This window comes from Gossypium arboreum, chromosome 9 (assembly GCF_025698485.1).
Source record: "Gossypium arboreum isolate Shixiya-1 chromosome 9, ASM2569848v2, whole genome shotgun sequence".
Classification (NCBI taxonomy): domain Eukaryota; kingdom Viridiplantae; phylum Streptophyta; class Magnoliopsida; order Malvales; family Malvaceae; genus Gossypium; species Gossypium arboreum.
Window position 1 is genome coordinate 51,736,142 of NC_069078.1, and position 16,006 is coordinate 51,752,147.

Here is a 16,006-nt window from a genome sequence, read left to right on the forward strand (position 1 = left end):
AGGTGAGAAACTTGGTCTAGCAAACCTCCTATCGGTCAATTCTTGCAACTAAGACTTTAATTCTTTTAATTCGGTCGGACAGAGATATCAAAATCAGAATAGTTCCCTATATTAGCTCAATGCGAAATTCAACTTCTCGTATCGGAGGTAATCCTGCAAGTTCCTTACGAAACACATCAGAAAATTCACAGACAATAGGCACTGATTCAACTTTCTTTTCTGACATTTTCGAACCAATCACATAGAAAAAATAGGCTTTACAACCTTTTCTCACAATACTCAGAGCTTTCATTGACGAAATCACAGCTGGTAACCCATTTAAATCACTAGATTCAATTCGAACTATTTCATCATTCTTACATCTCAAATCAATAGTTTTCTGTTTGCAATTCACAACAGCATCATGCAACATTAACCAGTCCATAACCAGAATTATATCAAACTCATCAAAAGGTAATAACATCATATCGACAGGAAAACAAATGTCTCAAAACATTAATGGCCATTTCTTGCAAAATTTATCAACCAAAACACATCTGCCTAGGGGGTTCAATACTCTAATCACAAATTCAGTAGACTCTACAGGCAAAGTCTTACTGGATACTAAATTCATGCATATATACGAATGTGTGGATCCAGGATCTATCAAAGCAATCACAGAAGTATCATAAAGTGTGAAAGTACCAGTTATAACATCTATAGACGAAGCTTCTTCACGAGCTCGAATGGCATAAGCTCTGGCAGGTGCTCTAGCCTCGGATCGAATAGCAGTGTCTTTAGTCCCTCTTTGACTACCACTCACAATTCTCGTATTTTTGGGAGGTCTACCATGAGACGCATTGCCTCTTGACCTTGAATTTTGCACAATTTCTTGCTCAACAGATTCGGGGCAATCACAGATAAAATGGTCTAATGATCCACATTTGAAACAAGCCCAATCATACAATCTACAATTGCCGGGATGTCTTTTACCACAGTGTTTGCACTCAGAGCGATCAGATCAAACATTTCCAACACTGGCAGTAGATGTAGCTGGAACTCTGAAACTCAAATGCGATCTTGTACGATCTCTACTCGCATGTCCCACATTAGCCTTTGAACGGCTATAATCATCTCGAAACTTCTTTGATGTAGATTGAAATGACTTGCTCGATGATCTCTTTTGCACTTCTCTAGCTTCTAAATTAGCATTTCTTTTCTCTTTCCTGAGCTCTTCAACTTTACATGCTCGTTCAACAAGCACTACAAATTCTTTGATCTCAAGAATCCCAACTAACAAACGAATATCTTCATTCAGACCATCTTCAAATCTTTTGCACATTATTGCCTCAGTAGATACACATTCTCGAGCATACTGACTTAGTCTTACAAATTCTCACTCGTATTCTATAACAGAGATACGGCCTTGTTTAAGCTCAAGAAACTCTTTAAATTTCTGGTCGATAAATCTCTAACTGGTATACTTCTTTCGGAATTCAACTTAAAAAAAATCCCAGGTGACTCACTCTCTTGAAACCACCGATATCAAAGTCTTCCACCAGTGATACGCCATATCTCTCAAAAGTAAAATGGCACATTTTAAACATTTGCCCGTAGTCAATGATAATTCTTTGAACACTCGAATCGTATTCTCTAACCAGAATTTAGCTCTCTCGGTATCATCACTAGTAGTAGCACAAAATTATTCAGCCCCATATTTCTAATGTTATCAACTAGAGGCTTATTTAACTGAGTCAGATTAGCTTGTGGCATAACAAGGACTTGTGGAAGATTAGCCGGGGTTGGGGGTTGTTGAACAGCCAAATTAGTTCTGATGTACTGACTAAACTAATCATTCATCATATGATAGAAGGCTTGTCTAGCCTCTCCATCATGGCTACTTGTAGCCAGCCTAGAATCAGATGGCGCTGTCACTTGCGCGGAAGCAGGAGCATTACTTTTTACATCATTAGCTACGGCTCGTTTGGGATCCATTTGCTATATAAAAACACATTTTCATTGTCAGGATTCATCACACTATCGCATTTCATAAATATGGCATGTATAGCTAGACTCACATGCACTACGTTAGTCCTAGAATCGACTAAACCATAGCTCTGATACCAACTAAATGTAACACCCCTAACCCATATCCGTTACCAGAGTAGGGTTAAAGGCGTTACCAGACAAATCAGAACATTTTATGAACAATTCATATACTTCATCCAAAATCATAATTATACATCACAAAAGAGTCTCTTATATAGGTCATCGAGACCTTAAACATGCATTAAAAAGGGGTCGGGACTAAACTAAACTTATACAAAATTTTTTGAAACTTAAATAAATTTCCTAAGTTACAGAGGCCACACTCCCGTGTGAACAGGCTGTGTGCCTGACACGACATTAGACACACCCGTGTGTCTAGACCGTGTCAAATTAGGGCATACATACTGACTTGTCCACATGGCCACAAGACACGCATGTGTGCCAAGCCATGTAAAAATTAGGGAGGCTACTGACTTGGGTCACACGGCCAGTCACACGCCCGTATGTCTAACCCGTGCTCGAAACTGACTTGGCCACACAGCCTAGCACACGCCCGTGTGTGGGACCGTGTGGTCTACTCAGGCTCATTTTGAAATAGCCCTTGAGCAACACAGTTGAGACACACGCCCGTATCCCTACCCGTGTGGGCAAAAATAGGCCATTTTCAAGACCAAAATGCCACCCATTAAGGGTCCTCCCTACAAGCAACAAATAACCATCAATTGCATACCAAATGTTCAACCATTTCTCAACTAATGCATACACCAATTAAGCCATAACATTATCAACCAATTTCATGCTTAATAACCATACCAAATTATGCCAAAACATAAGACAAAATCATATCTAAACATTTGTTTCATAATCTCATTTTACTTCATTCAATCTCATGCCAAAACTTACCAAAAATCCAAAATAAACACTTCCCAAAAACTTACCCAAAATGACCTATTCTCTTGGCCATTCAAGAACATATCATAATTACACCACATAATTCATACCAAAACTCACTCATATTCACTACCAAAACCAAGCCAAAACACATGGCTAGATATACACATTACAAAACATATCCAAATACTTCTAGCCTATATATGCCATACTTTTATATCCACAATGTCAACATGTACCAAAATAAGATTCGATAGTATGGTGACGATCCTCGACGATTCCTGAGCTCCCGATAGCTACAATATCTATAAAGCAATGCAAACACACATAAAGTGAGCTTCCAAAAGCTTAGTAAGCCATATACAAATAAACTTATCAAATAAAGCATATAAGCATCATCTAATTACATATACTCCATTGTCAAATACTACCACAAACCACATAATTCATATACATTTCTCATATACTCAATTCATTTGCACATATTGCATACGTTCTCATTCTTATATCATATATTATCACTTATACATATACTTACCTTTTATTCTCAAACATAGTATACATTTCAAACGTACCTGAAACGGATACACATATCATATAATCATTCGTTTCTCAGAATGCCCGTTAAACCGTTCGGAATCATAAGGACACGCAGATAACTCGAAAAGCTCGTACAATGCCAACGTCCCAGACGTGGTCTTACATGTAATCAAATATCAATGCCACTGTCCCAGATGGGGTCTTACATGAAATCAAATATGATGCCAACGTCCCAAACATGGTCTTACACGTAAATCATAAGTCGATGCAAACGTCCCTAACGTGGTCTTACACGAAAACACATATCGGATCCTATGTCATGACATATGTATCCTAACTATTCCTAAGGTTTGTACGGGGCTTTTCGGACATTGGAACTTTGTCGATATTTTCTCGGATATCTCATATTCAATTCAATAAGCCATTCATCATTGTTCAATAGCAGTTAAACATAAGTAAACCATTACAAACACATTTATTTGTATACAGACTTACCCCGTACGAATTCGGATAGACGGAATCGGCTACTCAACGACTTTTGACTTTCCCCTATCTAATTTCGTTTTCTTTAATTCTTATTTACCAAATTATTCAAATCAATCCAAAAACACATATTTATGGAATTTTACAAATTAGCCCTCATGTTTTCATATTTTGACAATTTAGTCCCTAATTACAAAAATCACAAAATACAAAAAATTTGCATATACTTATGCTTAGTCGAATATTCATAGCACTCATACAAGTCCACATATTTTATTTATTTCAAATTTTAGTCCCTTAATTTACAAATTTCACAATTTAACCCAAATTACTCAAATTCATCAAAAATTCAAAGACAAAATTTAGTAATCTAACACTTATATTTAATTTACTAACATCAAACTTCATAAAGCTCATGATTTCATCAATGGCATAACTCAAAATCATCAAGAAAATCAAAATTGAGACATGGGCTTGATAGTATACTAAGAAACGATCACAAAAAACGTAGAAATTATCAAAAACAGAACAAAATCCATACCTTATGTAACAACCCGATTTTGGGCCTAGTCGGAACAGTGGTTTTGGGACCACAATTTTGACATAAGAAAATTTATTTTTATTATATTTTTATGGTTTACGATTTCACAAAATGATTTTATGAAAATTTTGTTTGAAAATTTTAACGTTTGGCAACTCAATTTAGTCAAAAGGACTAAATTGTAAAAAGTGCAAAAGTTGAGTTCTACATTCTAGAGGTGTCCAATTGTTACGAAATTTTAAATTGGAGGTCCTTAAATGGTAATTATACCATTAGATAATTTTTTGGACAAAAATGGACATGAAATAGGTGAAATAGAATATTTTTAAGATAGGGGTATTTTGGTCATTTAGTAATTAAAAGAGTTCAAAAGCCAAAATCAAAGCAAAATTGTGTCCATCTTCAAGCTATGGCCGAATTTCACAAGGGGAAACCATGGCTAGGGTTTTTCAAGCTTCTAAGCTCAATTGTAAGTCCATTCTAGCCCCGTTTTTAATGTTCTTTACATTTTTGAGATCCTCGTAACTCGGTTTAGCTATTTCCACCATTATTTTGAGCTAGGGTTTGTGTTTAAAAATTTACCCATGGATGACATGCATGTTTTTTTATTTTCAATGGTAGAATATGAATTCTCGGTGTGTAATAAACTACTTTTACTAAGTTATTTTCGGTGAAATTGTCAAAAAGGACTAGTTTGTAAAAAGTTGTAAAATGTGTTTAAGTGTGTGAATAAATTGAAATTGTGGACTTCTATAGTTATGAAAATGGTCGGCTAGGCTTAAAATACAAGGAAATTGAATAAAAATCATTTTACAAGCTTAAGGGCAAAAGTGTAAATATGACAAAGTGTAGGGGCAAAAATATAAATTTTTCCACAATGTGAATTTAGGCTAATTTGAGTAGCAGGATGAATAAATGAGTTAATTTTTTTGTTATAGATCAAGGAAAACGAGATTCAAATTTAGAACAGGAAGAAAACAAAGAATATAGCGAATAAGTCATTTTCACTGATTGTGCTACCGAGGTAAGTTTGTATGTAAATAGTATATCATTTTTACTTATGTTATAATATTTTGTTATTATATGAGAGGTGGTTGCATATTGAATGATCACTTGTTTTAAATTATGAATTGAAATTTGATTATGGATGAATTGGTAAAATGTTGAAAAGTGAGGAATTTCCCGGTTGGACCTTCAGAATAGAAAAGATATGAATGATCTGTTGTGAGAACACATGTATAGTACTATGTGCAGGATACTATGTGTTTAAAATGGCTTTAGGTCACGTGTGTAGTACTAAGTGCAGGCTACTACGTGTACCAGATGGTTAGGTCGCATGTGTAGTACTAAGTGCAAGCTATTATGCGTACCCGATAGCTTCAATCACATGTGTGGTACTAAGTGCATGCCAATATGTGTAAAAGATAGCTTTATTCACAAGTGTGGTACTATGTGAAGGTCACTTTGTGAAGAAGGTAGGTTTGACTACAAGGGTGGTACTATGTGCAGGCCACCAAGCATCCGTTATTATTCTGATGTGTTTAACGGGAAATGACTAGGTGTAATTGAATATGACTATGTGGTGAATAAGTGCAAGTTTGTGTATGTAAACTTATGAGCAACGTGCTTGATATGTGATCGAACTTTGGTAAGATTGATATGGAGTAGGTGTTACAATGAAAGTTACTATAAAGAAAACATGAAAGAGTGAAATTTAATAATTAAATAGTTTTGGACAGCAGCAGTTGTGTGACTTTGAAAAATCACAAAAAATGGTGGAAATCAAATAAGAAGTTGAATAAGATATGAAATAAAATCTTATTGAGTCTAGTTTCATATAAAGGAAACTTTGTGAGGAAAAGAATTTCATATTATGAGATATTTTAATTTTTGTGAGATAGAGCCAGAATGATTTTGAAATCCCTGTTTTGATTTTGGAAAATCATTAAAATTGTAAAAAATAATTATGGGTTATAATTTATATTCTTAAAATACTTAATGAGTCTATTTTTTAAAAAAAATAAATAGAAACATTATTGAAATTTTATACGAAGAGATAATTAATTTTTAGTGCAGAGGGGTCAGAACTATTAGATAGCCAAACATGGGTGACTTTAAAGAATAAAATGTACTTATTGGCTAAACCAAAAATTCTGGAAATTTTATGGTAAGAATATATGTGAGCCTAGTTTTAGATAAAATTAGCGGATCTTGATTTGGAGATTCGTAGATCAAGATATAAATAATTTAGTGACTGTGACTTGAGGAGATATCTTGAGATGAACATGAATTTGTATTATCTTGAGAACATATTGTGAAGATTTATAAAAGCATGTTAATAGATTACTTATCATTTACATATCTACTTACTAAGCAATGATGCTTACCCCCTTCCTTTCCTTTTTCTTATAGTGTCACAGATGCTAGCTCGAGTTGGAGGTCGTTGAAGATTCTATCACACTAACAAGTTATTGATTGGTATAGTATTCACGATCTTCAAGTATTTTTAAGTCTATGGCATGTATAGGACTTGATTAAGTGTATATGTTATTATGAGTTGGCCTAAAATGTCGGCCTATAATATTTGATAGTTCATTTTGTATAAGGCCATTGAGGATGACTAATATTAGTTAAGTTATATGTTTATGATGTTGTATTTTGTGGATGTGCAAGCTTGCATGACTTGGTTGAATGAGTGTGTGATAATTAGTTATGGAAAGTGAAGCATGTGAATGGTTGTGTGAAGAACATGGCCTTGGACATGGGTGTATACCCCTATTTTCAAGAAATTTTCTAATGTTTTCCAAAGTTCACGATTTAGTCTCGGACCACTTCCAAAGTATGTATTGGGCCTCGTAGGCCCGTATAAGGGATGATATGCATGTGTATGAATGATTTTAAATTGAATGAAATTTTATGACTCAATTTAATATGTTTACAAGCGTATGTGTTTCGGTAATGTCTCGTACCCAATTCTGGCATCGAATACGGGTAAGGGGTGTTACATCTTAATCACCAAATCAAAGTGCCGAACCCTAGAACTCTTTTTCTTTCTTTTTCTTTTGATACATTCGGCCAACAAAAATGATAATGACCTTAATTTTATGTTTGTTTTATTTTTATTAACATTAATAAACATTTTACCATTTTACCTTTCATTAATAACATATAAAATTTCATTAACCATAGGCATTTATGTCCATCCATTATTCAAATGGTCTATTCACAACATAAAAAACTCTCATTTACAGAGACATAACAAATAAGCACTTTAACAATTAGAAGGCCACTTTTACATTTTACACGATTAAGTCCTTTTATCAAATTGAGCACACAAATGATTAAATTTTCATACAAAACTTTTACACATGTCAATTCACATATTATAAGCACAGAAAATAATATTAAAATATTTTTCATACTCAAATTTGTGGTCCCGAAACCACTATTCTGACTAGGGTCTAAACTGGACTGTTACATGAAATATGGCCAAATATGCATATGTTTAGGTATGTTTGATTGTTTGTGATTGAGGTGCCTTGTATGGCATATTGGTTATATGATAATGGTTTATTGAATTGGTTGTTTTATGCATGTTTTAGTATGTTTATGATACCTTGGTCATGTGTGCAAATTGTTTTTAGGTACAAGCTTGAAATGGGTGATGGAAATGGCTTGATTTTGCCAATTTCATGTCCACATGACCTAAGACACGGGCATGTGTCTCAGCCATGTGTGGCATACAGCTATGTGTCCCCTGTAGGTTTTAAAGGCATACAACTCAGATAGTTACACAGCCTGGCACACAGGCGTGTGAGGCCATTTCAAGAGCTGCACGACCTGGCACACGGGCGTATGGCTTGGCCACATGACCCAACTTCGAAAGTTACACGGGCACGAGCATGGACTGGGACACGGCTATGTGACCCCTACTGTTCAAATTTTCCATAATGTTTCCAATTTAGTCTCGAACCGTTTCTAAAGTGTTTCTAAGGCCTCAAAGGCTCGATTAAAGGATGGTATGCATGTATATCAATGATTTACATCATGTTTATGTTGAAAATCTAAAATGTATGTTTTAAAGTTACGTTTTTACGATAACGCTCCGTAACCCTATTTCGACATCGGACACGAGTTAGGGGTGTTATATAACATGCAAAAAAAAACAAATTAAATCAAAGTAAGGAGTAGGGAAATGTAACACCCCTCACCCATATTCAATACCAGAATAGGGTTACAGAGCATTACCGAACATATTATTCAATTAAACATACATTTCACATACATTTTCTAATTTCATGTAATCATCATTCAACATCATTCACATTGTCCCTAATACGAACCTACGAGGCCCAAAACATGCGTTAGGAGTGGTTCGAGACTAAACCGATAACTCAGAAAATTTTTGGAACACTTAAAAAATTTTGCAAAATACAGGGGACACACGTCCGTGTGGCCCAACCATGTGTCTCACATGGCCAAAGGCACACCCGTGTCACAGGCCGTGTTGACATTCGAAATGGGATCACATGGCCGTGTCCCAGCCCGTGTCTGACCCCGTGTAACTTTCTGACTTAGGTCACACAACCAACCACAGGCGCATGTGACCAGCTCGTGTGCGCTTCGAAATGGCCACACATGCCCGTGTGCCAGGCCGTGTGCTAGGCTGTGCTAAACCTGTAAGGTATACTGACTTACGCCACATGGCCAAGTCACACGCCTGTGTGTTGGGCCATGTAGAGAATACTGACTTGGTTTTTAATTAAACACTAGGGGACATACGACCGTGTCACTTGACAGTGTCTCACACATGGCTGAGACACACTCTCGTGTCTCTGCCTGTGCAAACAAAAATAGGCTATTTACCAAGCCATTTTGCTCACCCAATTGTCATGCACCCACACCAAACCAATTAACACAACACAAAGCATAAATAGGAATTTAAACCAAGCATAACCAAACCTAATTCATGCTAATTCCATACCATTAAGCATAAGACACTCATGTGTCAAAATAAGTTAAACACTTTCATATCAAATTCACCTTCATAAATCACCTTAATGGTCATTTGCAATTAAGAATCATTGTACTTAAAACTACAAGCATACCAATCTCAATTTATCAAACATATGGTACACAAATTACCAATTCAAAAACTATCATTCACCATAAGCATTTATATTGCAATTACCATATGCATAATAAAGGCCATTTACACATATATAAATGTACAACCAAATCAACCAAAATAAGCCAAATCACTTACCTATATAGATATCAAACCACTCATCCATTACAAGCCAACTCAAATAGCTAAAATCATTACTAACATATACCAAAATGACCATAACTCCTATACATGTCATATAACTAAAAAGTACCAAAGTGATAGCTTGATAATGTGATGAGATCTTTGACAATTCCCAAATCTGAGCTAGCTTTGATTTACTATAAAACATAGAAAAATAAACAATGTAAGCTATAAAGCTTAGTAAGCTCGTATGAAATAATAAGCAAAGCTCACCATTCAATTACCAATCAAGATTATGAACATAACATACTACAAAAAATTTAATCACAATGTTAACATATATTCAATTACACAATTAACCATGAATTCACAACTTCCATGGATTCAATGCTTATATAGTTCTCGTACATACCTGTACTGATACATATATATTTCTCACCATTTCATATCTTCGATATACCTGTTGAACTATTCAGAATACTATTGGATACTCAGGAATCTCGCACCCTAAGTGCCAAATACATAGCCGAATTTATCTCAATCTCATATCACATATAATGCTCACTCTCAAGCTATCAACAGGTCTACACACACAAGCTGACGGTCATGACGAAGCTACACGATGCTACTCACACAAACTGACCAGAATCCGCAACACATGCTGGATAACTCAGCCACCGGTAGGACGTACAGACCAGCACCTAAATCACATAAACCCTAATGACATGTCATTCATATCCCAATCTATTCCTAAGGTTCAATCGAGATTTCACACTTGCCGAATCATCATTGAACACATCCACAAAGTCGTTTTCACAATTTATTCAAGAATAAATCATTTAAAACACAAATATATTAACGCTTATTAATATATGAACTTACCTCAAATGCAAAAACGACGAAACGAGTCGATTAGTCCAAAACCTTGTTTTTCCCTCGATCTAAATATGAATTTTGCTTTTCTTGATCTATGTAATCAAAATTAATTCGCTTTTCTTGATATATGTAATCAAAATTAAATTATTTAATTATCACTCTATTTAATTGAGTCCAAAATACATATTAAGACAACTTTACACTTTTGCCCCCAATATTTTAACATTTTTACAATTTAGTCCTTAGCTCATAAAAGAACACAAATTCATGAAATTCAACTTATACCCATGCTATCCAAATTTCAATTAAGTCCTTAGTAGCCAAAAATTTTCATTATTTCACACATTTCACCATGAATTTTACACATTTCTCATTTAAATCCCTAATTGACAATTTTATCAAAAATCTCTTAACAAATGTTGTTTATCTAACAACAACCATTTATTTTCTATCATCAAACATCAAAATACACATAGATTCATCAATGCAAAAAACCTAAACCTTTAACATTTTTGTAAATTAGTCCCTGAGCTAACTAGATTAAGCTGCAATGATCTCAAAAGCATAGAAATCATTAAAAACCGAGTCAAAATCAGTTACATGCTAGCTAGAGAAGTGACCGAAACCTTCAAGCTATAAACATGGCTTCTTCCTTGCTAAATTTGGTGGTGCTGAAGAGAAAATGATGATATTTTTATGTTATTCCTTATTTTAATTAAGTTATTTATTAATTTACTATATTAACCTTTGTTATAATTCATTAAAATTCATTTAACCATGTCCATCTTTGTCCACTCACAATAGAACTCCACTTTTACACTTTACGCGATTTAGTCCTTTTTATCGAATCGAACACTCAAACGATAAAATTTCTTAACGAAATTTTCACACAATCATATTATCGTGCTGTAATTAAAACATAAGGATCTCTAATTTAAGATTCCATAGCTATTAGATACCTTTAGCTAATAGAACTCCACTTTTACACTTTACGTGATTCAGTCCTTTTTATCGAATCCAACACTCAAACGATAAAATTTCTTAACGAAATTTTCACACAATCATATTATCATGCTGTAGACATTAAAATAATAATAAAATAATTATTTTGACCTCAGATTTGTGGTCCCAAAACCAATGTTACAGGAAAGAAATTCGTTTTTGATATCGATCGAAGCTCAAAAGAAAAAACTCATTTAACAGTTGTGAAGATATCCTTGATTGTAACTGGAATCAACAAAAAAATAATGAAAATATAATATATTAAAGCCTTGGATAAAAATTGAATCCAAGTTAAAACAATAACAAAAGTATAAAAAGGAATAAACTGAAAAGAAAAGAAAACTAAACTAAACTAAAAACCTAAAAATATTAAAATGGCTCACTTGGCCAAGCCTCCTCAAATGAGACTTAGGCCTAGTTTAGGAATGCTTTTCAAAAGTGATTTTTGGAAAAAAAAAAAAGCATATTTAGGGAGATGCTAAAATTTTCAGCTTCTGAAAAAAGTGCTTTTGGGCCAATTTTTGGCTTGGGAGAAGCACTTTTTCTCTAAAAAAGTAGTTTGTTTAGGAATGTTTTTGTCCCAAAAGTGCTTCTTAGAAGCAATACTAAACAGACCCTTAACATGCCTATTTATAGATTTTATGCTCATACCTAATTAGGGTTGCTAAACAGCCTAAAATCTTATTAAAGTTCATTATGTGGACTAATACCCCTAATTAATTTTTCCTATTCATCACTCGATGTCACAACAATAAGGGACCGATGTCATGAAACTGCCTTCAAAATTTGGGTATTTTGACTTCAAAGTTTGATGTTGCGACACAACTTCCTAGTGTCGCGACACTGTAGTCATCCTTGCCTTCTAGGCTCGAAAATAGTGTCCTACACACTAGATAGAGTCGTTCGATCATCCCTAGGCCCATAATGGCCCATTATGTCATAACTCAAAATTATGTTTGAGTAAATAGAGTTATAAGTAGAATGTTGGTTTGAATATATAAATATATGTTTGTGTTTGAAGCTGTAATTTGGCATATTGTTTTGAACCAATGCTTGTTAGGTGTATGTAAACTTAAGCTTGATGTTTTAGGTAGTTATAAGCTAAGCTAAATTGAGTGATTTTGGCATGTTTTAAACTTTGATTTGAATGATGCATTGTTGATATGTTTTAACGATATAAATATGGTATCAATGAGGGTACATTAGTTAGGCACCTAAAATGATTGTTTTGGTATGTTTGGAGTATGTTTGATCGTATTTTGGATAGGTTAAATGATTGGTTTTTGAGTTGCTTAATGCCCAAGCAAGTAGGAAATGGTAAACTTGTTGTTTATGGTACATTTTAGGTCTACACGACTGGGTGACATAGCCGTGTGTCGTCTATTGAGTGCTTAGGGAGCAATCCAGCTAGCACAGGCCTGACACACGAGCGTATGGCTTGGTTGTGTGGCCCAAGTCAGAGAGTTACACGGGCACAAGCACAGACACAGGCTGAGGCACGGCCGTGTGTCCCTATTTTGAGAGTTACACGGCCTAGGACACGGGCGTGCATCTTAACCGTGTGACTCACACGGCTGTGTGACCCCTACAGTTGAACTTTTTTCTAACTTTTTCCTCAATTTTTCAAATGTTCCCGATTTAGTCCTGAATCGTTTCTAAAGTGATTCTCAGGCCTTGAGGGCTTGAATAAGGGACAATATGCATGTTTAAAGATGGATTATATTATGATTATTGAAATGTTTTGAAATGAATGATTTAGGTTACATTTATTTGGTAATGCTTTGAAACCCTATTTCAGTGAGTGATACGAGTTAGGGGTGTTACATTGGTTGTGCATTTTGTTGCTAGGGTCGATTGCCTAAGGTTTTGGGTTTAATGCTCGGTTTGAGTAAGGGTCAGATTTTAGTTTGAATCGAATGTTTTAGTGCTGATTAGTTTGTCTGGTGTCGTTATAGGTTATGGACTCTTTTTTTTTGTCAACTTTGCAAATCGTTAGGTGTGTAGCTCAATCTCAAAAAACCAATGAACAACAAGAAGCCAAAAAACTCATTACCGACACCACACAATCGCATGCTAGGCCATGTGAGCCACACGGACTAGGCCAGGTAGGTCGTGTGGGCTACACGGACTGGGCCAAGTATGTCATATGGGCCACAAGAGTGTGTGGGCCTATTTTTAGTAAAATTTTGTTAGGGCCATAAAAAAGTGCATTTCAATATTAGCTACTTCATAGGGTCTGTTATACGATATGTAGGACTCTAATATATGAAATATATAATGCTAATATCGTATGTGTAACATTTGGAAGCATGTTTGCAATATAATTTCTACATCTGATCTATAAATGTGAGAAATTTGTTTAAGCATGATTCATCAGTGTGCATTTGAGTATGTTTTATACTCTAGCGTGTGCATTGGGGCGGGATAATTATGTGACGAAGGAAGTGTTGGCAATTTCATGATCTTTCGTATCTAGTGGTTTAACCACATAGTTGTTCTGGTGGCTTGACCACACTTATCTGATTCTAGCGAATTACCACATTAATTCTAGCAGCTTGACTGCACTATTCTAAAAAGTGACATATGCTCACTACTTTTGGTGTTGGATTGGATGGGCATTTATTACCCTATTATATGCGTAAGGGTTGAGTTACATAGGGAGCTTTGTTACATCACCCTATATTTTTATCTTCTCAAGTAATTAGCAAACTTAATATGGGACGGTGTGTAGGAGCTCAGGTTGGATCCTTAGTAATAAAATGGTTTTTAAGAGACTTATTTTTTAATATGGACTTTTTAGACTGTTGGTGCTCTTGGAAATATTTTTCTATTTTTGGCTTTTTCATTAGAATTTTTTATATAATTAGCATCGTTAAATTGTAAAATTGTACATTTTCACAAATTAGAACCACGATTTTCAAAATTAACAACTTAGAAATTTCTGCTACAAAATAACGCAACCACTCAAGAGTTTTTTTGTAAAATAAATAACTTCAACAAGAATTTTTCTAAAATTTGTAAGAGCTTTTCCAAATTAATATTGTCAAAACACACGACGTTTTTTCTTTTTTTAGTTAAAAACATAGGTTTAAAATGAGTTTAAGTAATTCCTCAATATTCGGCCATAACGTTTAGGCCAAGTGTGGGGTGTTACACATTATATGCTTATCTATCATTATTTTCTTATGTGTAGATCCCTAGCCTGTGGTATTCACAAAGTTGGATTAGTGCTAATATCACACTATCATCAAGACGGTAGAAGCATGTTTAGTTTGGTACCTAATATTGTGTCATTTATGGTGACCTTCACAGTCAACGTTTGGGTTAGAAATACTGTAACAAAAAGATATATCATAAAGTCGCGGTCCGTAAGTATACAGGTCAAATTGTAATATAGTATTGTACAACATGGTAAAAGAAGTAATCCGAGGATCATGCCCAAGAGAAGATGGGTTAAACTTAGTATTATCTTCTACAATAATAAGTCTAAACAATAATCAATGAAAATCATATTATGATCATTAATATTAAAAATTAAGGTCAAAAAATAAAATTACTAAAAAGAAATCTCAATTAACAAATAGAAGATTAACTCGCTTCAGTTATTGTAATCAATTTTAAAACTCAAGTTTTAATGAATTAGCTAACAACTAACCAATTATTACCACTCAACCTCTAACTAATTAATTAATCAATAAAAACCATTTATCTCTAGACCTCATAGTTTACACTTGGATAAATTATGAGGTGCTCAGTAAACTTATCCTTTCGGCCTATCTACCTAGTTTACTTCCTAGTGTTTAAGCATGCATAATTTCAACCAACTAATTCTAAGGTAAACCCTTGTTTTCCCATTAATTACTCCCACATCCACTCACTAATCCTCCTAAAAGAATTAGCTATTCATGAATGTAGATGTCATTTTCCTTGTAATTAATTTAATCATGCAAAACACACAAATTAATATAAAACGATAGGAAGATAGAAATTTATATGTATGATAAGTTGGATGTGCTCAGTTCCACAAATTCTTTTAACAGTTAGCGAGATATCGACATTGACAAGCGAGAACTGAAATAAAAATACTAAAATACTTAATAATGAAGACTTGGACTCAAACTGAATCCAAGTTAAAAACAAGAAATAAAGTTGTTTAGAAAATTAAATAAAATCTAATTAAAAAGCCTAATTAAAACTAAATCTACTAACTAAAACCCTAATAATGACCTTATAAACTGCCTCCCATAGCTTAGCCTAAGCTTTGCTATTTATAGGCAAAGTTAGAAATCTAATTAGGTCAATTACAAGCCTTAAATATGATAAATATTGATTGTGCAAATGAAAACACCCTTAATTAATTTTTGGCCCCCGCCAGTGCTGTGTCATGACACAGG